Source organism: Cervus canadensis, chromosome X (genome assembly GCF_019320065.1).
Source record: "Cervus canadensis isolate Bull #8, Minnesota chromosome X, ASM1932006v1, whole genome shotgun sequence".
Taxonomy (NCBI): Eukaryota; Metazoa; Chordata; class Mammalia; order Artiodactyla; family Cervidae; genus Cervus; species Cervus canadensis.
Window position 1 is genome coordinate 6,604,893 of NC_057419.1, and position 12,102 is coordinate 6,616,994.

Consider the following 12,102-nt stretch of genomic DNA (forward strand, 5'->3'; position numbering starts at 1 on the left):
AATTGCAAAGTGAGAGTGAACGTCGCTCAGGGGTGTCTGACTCTTTGCCACCCCATAGACTATACAGCCCATGGAATTCTCCAGGCCAGAATACTGCAGTGGGTAGCCTTTCCCTTCTCCAGGCGATCTTCCCCACCCAGGGATCGAACCCAAGTCTCCCACATTGCAGGTGGATTCTTTACCGGCTGAGCCACAAGAGAAGCCCAAGAATACTGGAGTGGGGAGCCTATCCCTTCTCCAGGGGATCTTCCCAACCCAGGAATCAAACCAGGGGTCTCCTGCATTGCAGCCGCATTCTTTACCAACTAAGCCACCAGGGAAGCCCTTAATGGGAGGAGATCTACCATATGAGCCAGCCATCCCACTCCTGCGCATATAACCCTGAGAAAACCACACCTCACCAAGACACATTTACCCCAAGGTTCACAATTTATGACAGTCAAGACATGGACGCAACCCAAGCGTCCATCGACAGAGGAAGAGGTGAAAAAGATGTGGTGGGTTTATACGATGGAATATTACTCGGCCCTGAAAAGGGATGCAACTGAGTAATGTGTAGCGATGTGGACGGACCTAAAGTCTGTCATACAGAGTGAAGTAAGTCACAAACGGAAAGACAGTCATGGATCAACATGCATTTGTGGAATCCAGAAAAACAGGACAGGTGAGCCTTCTTCTCTACTTCTCATTCTTTTTAAAAGCACTTGTTAGGGGAGTTCTGTGGCAACCCAGTGGTTAGGACTCTGACCCTTCACTGTTATGGCCTGGGTTCAATACCTGGTTGGGGAACTAAGATTCTGCAAGCCTTGGGGTAGGCAAAAAAAAATTTTTTTAATAAAAATTGTGATAAATAATTCAACATGTGAGATTAATTATAGAGTGCTCATTACTTAGAGAACTGGCGAACCAGAAATACAATGGAAAAAGGTGTTCCTCCAAAGAGCCTTTTGAAAGATACCCAGAAGGTTATGTTGTAAAACTGTAGCAAGAATCCAACGAACGCCCCAGACAGAAGAAATAGAATGGAAGAGGAGGAAAGAGAGACTATGTGCGCCCGTTAACAGCTGAAAATTCCCCCCAAATTGAAGAATCATATTAAAGGCTAAATCAGACCAACCCAAGCAGGTCTAACCATCCTTAAATCTGATCTGTTGCTCAGTCGTGTCCGTCTCTTTGTGACCCCGTGGCCTGCAGCACACGAGGCTTCCTCCCCTGTCCTTCACTACCTCCCAGAGTTTGCTCAAACTCACGTCCAACAGACTCAGTGGTGCATCTAATCAAAGCCTAGCTGGAGGTTATCGAGCGAATATAATGCTGGTAGAAAGACAGCGTCACGAAAGGAAGGCATCTTTCTCACATTACGGTCTCGAGATGCTCAGAACCCAGGGGAGTACTCTGTTCCGAGGTACGGAGCAGACATGGGGTGTTTGGAGCCCGGAGCACCTCGTGTGAAGAGTGGCCGTCACAGTCAAGAATTCCAAGTCGGGTCCTGAAGAGTGTGCTCGTGGGCCGGCCCCCGGTGGGGGCCCAGTGGTGAAGAATCCGCCTGCCAGCGCAATGGACGCAGGTCCGATTCCTGGTCCGGGAAGACCCCACATGCTGTGGAGCAACAGAGCCTGGGTGCTCTGTAACAGAAGATGCCACCGCAGTGAGAACCCTGCATACCACAAGTGGAGAAGAATCCCTGCACGCTGCAACTAGAGAAAGCCCTTGAGCAGCAACGAACACCCAGCACAACCAAAAATAAAGGGTAAAACCTTAAGGAAAGGGAGTGTGTTTTTAACAACCCCCCCCCCCAAAAAAAACCCAGTGGGTCCAGAAAGATAAAGGAAGGACATTCTAGTGATCTAGATGTTCTAGTGCCTCTTGATCTGGCCCGATCCTTGGGACAGACTTGAATTTACAACAGACTCTACAGAAGGTGACGGAGTTTGCAACGAGCCCAACCATCGTCCAACCCAAGAGCAGAATGTCTGGCCATCCAGATCATCACAACATCTGACGGGCTGCCCTGGAGACAAGTGATTCTGGAAATTTTTTACACACAGCTGGTCAATCCCTGCTCTGACCTTTGGAAACTGACCACAGGAGGCTTGGACCAGGAGCTGGTATCCGTACGGGGGAAAAGTCTCAGTGACGGGGTAAGGGGAGCCAGACTTGTCTGCTAAGTCATTCAGAACCTTGGATCAGTCCAAGGCCTGTCTGATGTGCAACGTCTTTTCAAGTATTTCCTTTGCATCAATGATAGACTCTGCACTATTTCATTGCTTGAAGGGAACAAGAAAATGCAAACACATTTAGGTAGGCAAGAAAAATTAAAAAAAAAAAACAAAAACCACATTTTGGAAAGATAAATCCCAAATCCAGCATTCTATGAGTAATTCACTTGAAAAGGGGCCAGTCAAATGGGGAATTAGGGATATTCTGAGATCATCTGAGGATAAAGCATGCTTGGCTTTTAAGATGTTCGGTTTGTTTTGAAAGAAGAGGGTTTTGTTGAAAGCATCCAGATAATTGCACTTGATCTGAAATTCCCATGTGCGATCCTGTTTATAGATGATAAAAGCATTCACTATCTCCATGTGCGTTGTCAGGCAGACTCTAGTTTCTAGAAACCTCAGATCTGTAAAGGAAGATAACCTCATGTGTCGGAAGAGCTATAAACAGGTGGGCTCTGTTCACCTCTAAAGGAAAAGAAAAAGTTTCCTTAGCAACTCGAACCCCAGAAGCTCAACTTGGACCAATCGTGGCCGACGTGTTCTGCTCCTTAAATGACAGTTCGTGTGGCTAAATACTGCTGCCAACCAACTTGTTTGGGATCTTAACAGTCAACGCGAAAGGAAATCAACCCTGAATACCCATTGGAAGGACTGATGCTGAAGCTGAAACTCCAATGCTTTGGCCACCTGATGCGAAGAGCTGACTCACTGGAAAAGACTGTGATGCTGGGAGAGACAGAAGGCAGGAGGAGAAGGGGATGACAGAGGATGAGATGGCTGGATGGCATCACCGACTCGATGGACATGAGTTTGGGTAAACTCCGGGAGTTGGTGAAGGACAGGGAGGCCTGGCGTGCTGCGGTCCATGGGGTCGCAAAGAGTCGGACACGACTGTAGGGAATCGGCATGCATGAACGCACAGTGCTCTGCTGATACCTTTTAAAGCACCGTTAAATTTCAGGGTATTAGGTCTGTCCTCTGCTCGACACCAGTATGTGCGTAAACACATTCACGGGATGATTTTTCAACATGCCGAGTGTTTAAAGAGTTTCCCCTCTGTCACAGGCTGAAGTCATGATTTAGGATAACTGGCGAGTACACATTTCAAAAAGAAAAAGAAAAAAAAAATCATTATTTACCCTCCAGAAGAATATCCGCTGCACAAATGCACTCCATTTCACTTCAAAGAGCCAAGTCAAAAATGGGGAAGATTTGTTTCTGACATAAACGGGTGCTGGGTTTAGTAGAAGGAGTTGAGAAAGCTTGGACGTAAGGAAAAGTCTTAGGTTGACGGTTATTCAGTCACTCAGTCGAGTCCGACTCTTTGCCACCCTATGAACTGTAGTCCTCCGGGCACCTCGTGTCCATGGGATTCTCCAGGTCAGAATACTGAAGCAGGTTGCCATTTCCTCCTCCCGGGCATCTTCCAGACCCAGGGATCGACCCTGGGTCTCCCGGGTCTCTGGCATTGCAGGCAGGTCCCTTACCCGCCGAAATGTGTAACTAAATCACGTTGTTGTACACCCGAAACTAAACACAACGTTCCACGCCAACTGTACTTCAATGAAGTTAGGAGAAACAACAAGGCTTTTCTCTACGATGAATTTGGACCGAATCACACTTTCTTATGTGAACAAGATGACAACATCCAGATGCTAAGAGACAGATGAGAGAGTCGAAGAGACGGCAGCCACTGGCTCTTCCTAATATATAAAGACACGTCACTAACCTCTTAGGAGACTGGGTAAGCCGTAAAGTCACCTACATCCTGGGACAGGCTTGTACCATCTCCCACTGACGCCTACGGGAACAGAAGCAGAGAGATCAGGGAACGTGGCCAAGTTTCCACAAGCCCTAAGTGCGGACACCCTTACAAGAGCGGGTCTGCAATACCGCGAAGACAGGGGAACACTCCAGTTTCCAACTGACCACGCCAGAGACTTCAGGGGAAAGAGACTTTTCTCAGGGCTTTCTTACCCTTAAAATTTTCAGTCGCCCGCGTTTAAATCACCAGTGCAATTTCCATCGGACCGTCTGAATCTCCGGTGGACGTGGCGTTCGGGTCTGAGCGCCCCGTAAAGTAGGGCGCGTTTATGGCGATCGATGTTCTCGGAAGGAAAATGCTGGAGGTCAGATGCCAACGAAACACAAAGTGAGCACATGTGTGCTGAGTCGAGAGTATCCTGCTTTTGTGGGGTTTTTGTTTTTTTATTTCTGCAGTAACGTAGCAATGCTCTCAGACGCTCTGGATGGCTCTGTCCACCTGTCTAGTACTTGATGAGCTCGGACAAGGCATCTTAAGCCACCCACCTTCAACCCAACGCACGTGTGAACTGCAAAGACGTGGGCCTTTATTTTACCGGCCAAATGCTGCTGTGCTTTCCCACTGAGGTCCGTGCGTCCTGGCCAATAACAAGCACATCCCAGGTGTGAGAAGAACCAGGTGCCGCCAGACGCCTAGACCCTCCCCCCGGGGCACGTGTGCAAATGCGGACACGCCGATTCCGAGGAGGCTGTTTCAAAATGTCACTTCATGTAAAAACAACGAAGAACACGTTTAGAAGGTAGCAAAACGCAGCGGACACGCAAAGAAAGTCCAGCCCCATCCGTGACCCAGAGAATGTGATGAAAAGGGAAAGCCAGTCTGGAACAATCACAGAAAAGAAAAAAAAAATGGGGAACCTACACTGTTTTTATTCAAGAGCGAGAGTTTGGAAATGGTCTGAAGCCCTGGGACCACCGCCTAAAATTTTCCACTTTCCTCAGCCAGACTAGAAACTGCATTAAATATTTTGTTTTTAAAAAAAAAAGTTTTTTTTTTTTTTTGCACCAAGAAAAATACGTCCATCAGTTCATCATAGCGTGTCATGAAGCACAGGCAGAATGGAAAAATCAGAAGCCAGACATGGCTTCTCAGCTGCTGCCCAAATGCAAACAAAATGAGCCAGGTTTGCAGGTGAGACATTAAGATTTCCAGGAGGCACCAACACTTCTGGTCCTCATTTGAGCTGGAAGGAAGGGACTGGCTACCTTGAATGTCTTCAAGGTTGGGTCTTTCCTCCGCAACAGCACCAAGTCTCCGGAAAAAACATTATTTCAAGCATCGCTTTACTGCCAAATAAGCTAAGAAGCCACAGAGCGGTCAAATTCCTGGGGGCATGGAGACCACGCTTGGAGACGTTGCCAGAGTTGTCATAATAAAGTACTCCAGATGAGGCGGGCCGAAACAACAACTATTTGTGTCTCCAAAACCAGGCCATCCTAAAGGAAATCAACCCTGAAAATTCACTGGAAGGACTGATGCTGAAGCTCCAATCGTCTGGACACCTGAAGCGAAGAGCCAACTCATTGGAAAAGACCCTGATGCTGGGAAAGATTGAAGGTGGGAGGAGAAGGGGACGATGGAGGATGAGATGGTTGGATGGCATCACCGACTTGATGGACATGAGTTTGAGTAAACTTCGGGAGTTGGTGATGGACAGGGAGGCCTGGCGTGCTGCGGTCCGTGGGGTCGCAGAGAGTGGGACACGACTAAGCGACTCAACAGCAGCAACAAATTTATTTCTCTGGTTGTGCTTGGACTCAGTTGAAGTATTTAGGATCTTCGATCTTAGCTGCGGCATGTGGGATCTAGTTCCCTGAACCAAGGATTAAACCCAGGCCCCCTGCATGGGGAGCAGGGTCTTAGCCGCTGGACCACCAGCGAAGGCCTAGTAAGGAAGCGACTCTTAAATCCGACTGGCTGGAATCTACTGAACACATGAAAACACCTCTCAAATCCCCGCAGGCAAAGACTCTCATCTGCCCTCTCGTGGACATGATTTGAGCAAAAAAAAAAAAAAAAAGACCCTTCAGGCCCATGACACAAAGTCGTTTTCGATTGCGAATGGGTTATTTCCTGCATAAAGAGAGAAGAGAACTCTGCTCATGTCTCTTGTTAATTTATATAGTTGTTTTAATCAGGCAGAAAAACCACAATGGCCTATGTCAGCAGATTCTTTGTATACAAGTGACTGATACGCTGGAAGTTCAAATGACTCTCGAGTAAACTATTTCTTCCTTTCTGCAGGGAGATTGGGCAATGATGGATTTTTTTTTTTTTTCTTTCAATGTTCAACTTGGCCATGTTTAAATCTGCTGGGTGTACTTTATCTTTGCAGAGTTTTGTAAGATTGGACAGCGGCTACACAATCCATCATAAACCACAGAATCATGCCCGGAGCTTGTGGGGAAGTTTTTAACAATGACTAGAAGCATCCTGAGAGGTGCAAAGACCCCTGAAGCCAAGAGACAGAGGAGGAGTAGGGTTTTCCCTACCTACATCCTTCTGCTTGGTTGCTGTTAGGTCTAAGCCGTGTCCAACTCTCTGCGACCCCATGGACCGCAGCACGCCAGGCCTCCCTGTCCATCACCAACTCCTGGAGCTTGCTCAATCTCATGTCCATCGAGTCAGTGATGCCATCCAACCACCTCATCCTGTCGCCCCCTTCTCCTCCTGCCTTCCATCTTTCCCAGCATCAGGGTCTTTTCCAGTGAGTCGGTTCTTTGCATCAGGTGGCCAAAGCGTTGCAGCTTCAGCATCAGTCCTCCCAGTGATTTTTTAATTATTATTATTATTCCTGGTTCCACAAGCATTTCTCGGAACTGAAGAAGTATTTCGTAATCCTTCATTGCTGAATGTGAGCCCACTTGGAGAGCCAGGGACTTTCCCAAGTGTTGGAAAGGAACGTCTCGGATGCAAGAAGCAGGAGAAAGAAGGTCCTGGTCCGTTTTGTCCTTCCTGGTTGCAGGGCATGACACGGAAGAGACAAAAATGCACCATATTCTAAAGGGAGCTCACCGTGTTCACCCTGAGCCAGCGGTCCTCGATGGAGACGAGGGAACCTCCAGGGGACACTTGCCAATGGCCGCAGCTTCCCGAGTGGCTCAATGGTACACAACCCTCCTGCCAACTCAGGACACAAAAGAGACTCAGGTTCCATCCCTGGGTCGGGAAGATCCCCTGGAGGAGGGCATGGCACCCCACTCTAGTATTCTTGCCTGGAGAATCCCACGGACAGAGGGGCCTGGCGGGCTGCAGTCCGTGGGGTTTCGAAGAACTGGACACGACTGAGCGATTGACACGTTCACTTTCCACTTTCGCTGTGTGCGTGTGTTAAGTCCCCGCAGTCGTGTCCGACTCTGTGCGACCCCATGGACAGCAGCCCACCAGGCTCCTCTGTCCACAGGATTCTCCAGGCAAGCATACCGGAGTGGGTTACCATGGCTTCCTCCAGGTCACCACCGTTTATCAAGTCTAAGCCATCTGTTTCATATTATATATGGTGACTTATCTATTCCATTTAGCCTTGTCTATTTTTATATCAGATAGACAGATGGATAGATAGTTGCACTTAAAATGCAACACTTTTGGGAAGGCCGCAGAGTAACACCGTGATGGTAGAACCGGCTCTGGGAGGACTCAGCCAGGGATGGATCTGACTCCCTCTGGATTCCCTCTTGTGCCCAGCGCTGCCAGGCACCAGCGGGGGTGGGGGGCGTCTCTGGGGCAGCGCCCCTGCCCACTGTACCCTGCCCCAGTCCCCCCCACCTACCCCCCTGGCCAGCCTGGCTTTGCAGAACCGGCCGCCTTCCCTGGCCCCTCAACACGTCTGGCTCCACTGTTCATCACGTCGTCTCTGTTTGCCGGTGATACGTCCATCCCTCCGGGACCGCCGCTTCCCCACCCTCGGAGCGCTCCCACACGCTCACCGGTCTTCCTCCGTCGGCGGGCCCCACACCTGGGGACCAACGCCGGCGGCGACGACCGCTCTGCGAACGTCCGGGCAGACGCTCTCGCTCCTCAGTTCTTCTCACAGCTGCTACTGAGGGAGTCCTCACGGAGGGTGCGGACTCTCCACCCACGAGAGCCATTCCAGGCAACACACAGCGGGTGTGTCACCAGGTCCAGGGGACAGCTGACAAGGATGCCGAAGGCAGCCTAGTCCTCAAAGTCCCTTGAGCATAAAGAGAGTGAGAGGGAAGTCGCTCAGTCGCGTCTGATTCTTTGCGACCCCGTGGACTGTAGCCCGCCAGGCTCCTCCGTCCATGGGATTCTCCAGGCAAGAATACTGGAGTGGGTTGCCATCTCCTTCTCCAGGGGATCTTTCCAACCCACGGATCAAACCCGGGTCTCCCCCATTGCAGGCAGATGCTTTATCATCTGAGCTACCAGGGAAGCCCCGTTGAGCACAAAACGCAGTAAAAGACAAGTCCTGCAATGTTTTTTTTCAACCAGACCTTCCCCCACAGCAAATCCAGTGCATCTGATTCTATTTCAGGGCCAAGGAAGTGACTGCTTGGTTACAATGCTTCGTGGTATATGTGTGCACATACTGGGCTGCTTTGGGGGAATTCTTCTGATATTTTTTCTATTAGTCACATACGGATGTGAGAGGTGGACCATAAAGAAGGCTGCGTGCTGAAGAATTGATACTTTTGAACCGTGCGGCTAGACAAGACGCTTGAGAGTCCCTTGGACTGCAAGGAGATCCAACCAGTCCATCCTAAAGGAAATCAGTCCTGGGTGTTCATTGGAAGGACTGATGCTGAAGCTGAAACTCCAATACTTTGTCCACCTCATGCAAAGAGTTGACTCCTTGGAAAAGACCCTGATGCTGGGAGGGATTGGGGGCAGGAGGAGAAGGGGGAGACAGAAGATGAGATGGTCGGATGGCATCACCGCCTCGATGGACATGAGTTTGAGCAAGCTCCCGGAGATGGTGATGGACAGGGAGGCCTGGTGTGCTGCAGTCCATGGGACCACAAAGACTTGGACACGACTGATTGAACTACAAAAAAAATGGAAGGGAGGGAAATTTTGTGTCCCTGATTCTTCAGGCCTCTCCCATTGACATATGGACAAAGAACTGGATGTAAAATTCATTTTCCTATCTCTGCTTTTCCTCACTTTGTTCAATTTCTGCTTTCTCACTGGAAGAAACATGATTCAATTTTCCTGAAACATCACCAGCACATTGAGATCCTATAGCTCTTTTTCAGTATCTCCTCAGGCCAGGGGAAAAAAAATGTTTAACATCATCGAGGTTATTTACATATTTTTGAAATGTTTTCACGAGGTTACATAGAATTTGGTAGGAAAAATCAATGCCTCGTGTCAGGGAATCATATGCAGATTGAAAAAACAAAAGTGTGTACATTTCGTGCAACGCCAGGGAATCCAAATCTGACATTCTCCTGAAATAAAAGGGATTCGAGAAATTCTTTTCTCCAAGTTTAGAAACCATTCAAACTTGATGAGTTTGCTGTTTTGATCATAATTTAAATTTCATCCAGATTTGTACCCTTAGGGGGAAAAAAAAATATGGCTTCATGCTTTTAGCTAAGAAAGATCAAAATAGTATATTAAATGCTCTCAGAAGCTTTTTTTTGTACATAGAAAAAATTTTCAGTGAGTTAATATAAATCAGAAACAGGCAGATTCTCCGAGATTACATAAGCATTTCAGCGTTAAGAAAAGGAAGGGTAAAAAAAAAAAAAAAAAGAATCAAAAAGTTCAATGAAAAAATATCACCTCTCCAAAGAGAAACACCTTCTCATCTTTCATCGAGAAGATCAATGAAGACGTATCAACTAAGCAAAGAGAAAGACCTCAAAAGCTTTAATTACGGTTCAGACGCCCACTTCCCAACAAAAACTGAGATGGTGTGTCTCTGCTCCCTACACAAGATGGGATCTTCACCACGCGTTCATGGAGGGGAAAACTGGCTGGGTAAGAACCACGTTGGATTAAGCCACAAAGGCATCTGATGACCTTATCCGAGTCGGGTGATGAACAAAATCTCACCTGAAATGAATACATTCCTTCCCCACGGTCCAACGTCCCCTAGTCCAAGGGAAATCCCTTCTGAACTCCAAGGGGACCTTGGTTCAACTGTTCAACGCGGCCACTTTGGAGAGACACGACCTCCCTTGAATGTACCAGCCTCCACCTGCCGACAGGCTTCCCGGGGCCATCACGTCCCCTCAAGACTAACGGCGACTTCTTGTCCATGTTCAAATTAATTGTAAACAGTGTGTTAGTTGCTCAGTCGTGTCTGCCTCTTTGCGAGCCCATGGACTGTAGCCCCCCAGGCTCCCCCATCCATGGGATTCTCCGGGCAAGAATACTGGAGTGGGTTGCCATGCCCTCCTCCAGGGGGTCTTCCAAACCCCAGATCGAACCTGCGTCTCCTGCATTGGCAGGTGGATTCTTTACCACGGAGGCGCTGGCAAGCCCTTTGTCTAATACAGAGAGGGGATCTCTTTACAGAAGGCTAGAAAGGGGCTGTCTTGAAAGATCCTCCACGTGGCAGAGGGGAGTTCAACAGACAGGAAGGCAGCGGCCTCCCCACTGTGTTCAGGGTTTGTGCGGATGTGTGCTATGTTTAAGGGATTTAAGCCATCTCTCTACGTGGCTGAACCCACGTTGCTGGCGACAGACAGGCTCCCCGCTCCGTGGCAACCTTCTGAGTGTTCCTTTCTGCCGTGGAAGCGAGATTTAAAACTAGAAGCTCAAGCTGCTGCTGCATCTGGGCCCCGTGTGTCCGGAAGAACGTAGAGACGGCTCGGTCCTCGACGGTGTCAGCTGCTGGGACTCTGGGGCTGTCCTGCTACCCACGTACACGCGTAGGGTTCACAGTCCGCTGGGCAAACCAGGTACTAGAAGCTGGCAGGTGATAGCTGGGTACGGGGTATATATAAAAACCACACACACACTGGGAAATGGAAAGTGTCCAAGGCGGGTCCGTGGAGGAACGGCCGTTCCCACTCAAGTGTTGAAAGATGGGTTTCATCGGTGGACAAGACCCAGAGAATCAGCAGGATGGGAAAAACTCAGGCTGTGAATGAAGCGAGGCATGAAATAACGTTTACGGAGAAGCAGAACCATCTAATTCAGGTGTCCCAGAGTGGAGGGTACTGCAATCACATGTCAATCATACGAAGACTACCATATGTCACATCACTGCCAATCATAATGACGAATGGATCAAGAAGACAGAATACACACACACCACGGAATATTACTCGGCCATGAAAAAGGACGAAGCAGCGCCACATGCAGCAACACACATGGACCTACAGATTTTCACACTGAGTGAAGTCAGTCAGAGAAGGAGAAATACCGTATGGCATCGCTTATACGCGGAATCTAAAAAAGAAATGATACAGAGGAACGTGTCAGTGAGATAACAGAATTAAATCTTTGGCTGACCAAAATAAAAAATCGCCAGCCTCGGACGTGAGTTTCTGCAAAAATCCACCAGTCGATAATGAGTTAATATGTCAATGTCTTCCCCAGATGTGACCTTCCTGAAAGAAGTGAGAAATACACAGTGGTTGTAAACTCACTCACACATCCTATCCATTTCTTGTTGCTGTTTAGTCTGTAAGTCGTGTCCGACTCTGTTGCAACCCCATGTACCGCAGTCCACCAGGCTTCTCTGTTCTCCACTGTCTCTGGAGTTTGCTCAAACTCATGTCGATTGAGTCGGTGATGCCATCCAACCATCTCATTCTCAGCTGGCCCCCTTCTCCTCCTGCCTTCAATCTTTCCCAGCACCCGGGTCTTTTCAGAGGAGTCAGCTCTTTGCATCAGGTGGCCAAAGGACTGGAGTTTCAGCTTCAGCATCAGTCCTTCCAATGAATATCCAGGGTTGATTTCCTTGAGGATGGACTGGTTGGATCTCCTTACAGCTCAAGGGACTCGCAAGAGTCTTCTCCAACACCACAGTTCGAAAGCGTCAATTCTTCACTCAACCTTCTTTACAGTCCCGCTCTCACATCTGTATATTACAAAGATCTCTTCAATCTCTACCATGATTGACATGGGGTTGATCAAATC

At 48.6% G+C, this 12,102-nt stretch overlaps 1 long non-coding RNA gene across 1 annotated transcript; it reads right to left on the reverse strand.

Moving 5' to 3' along the window:
- Window positions 1–297: 297 nt before the first annotated feature.
- Window positions 298–11,709, reverse strand: LOC122434851. The gene is made up of 4 exons (XR_006267478.1): window positions 10,066–11,709; window positions 4,197–4,342; window positions 3,949–4,020; window positions 298–1,625 (listed from the first exon to the last, which is right to left on the reverse strand). It is a non-coding gene; the product is annotated as an uncharacterized LOC122434851 (long non-coding RNA).
- Between the last annotated feature and the right edge of the window lie 393 nt (window positions 11,710–12,102).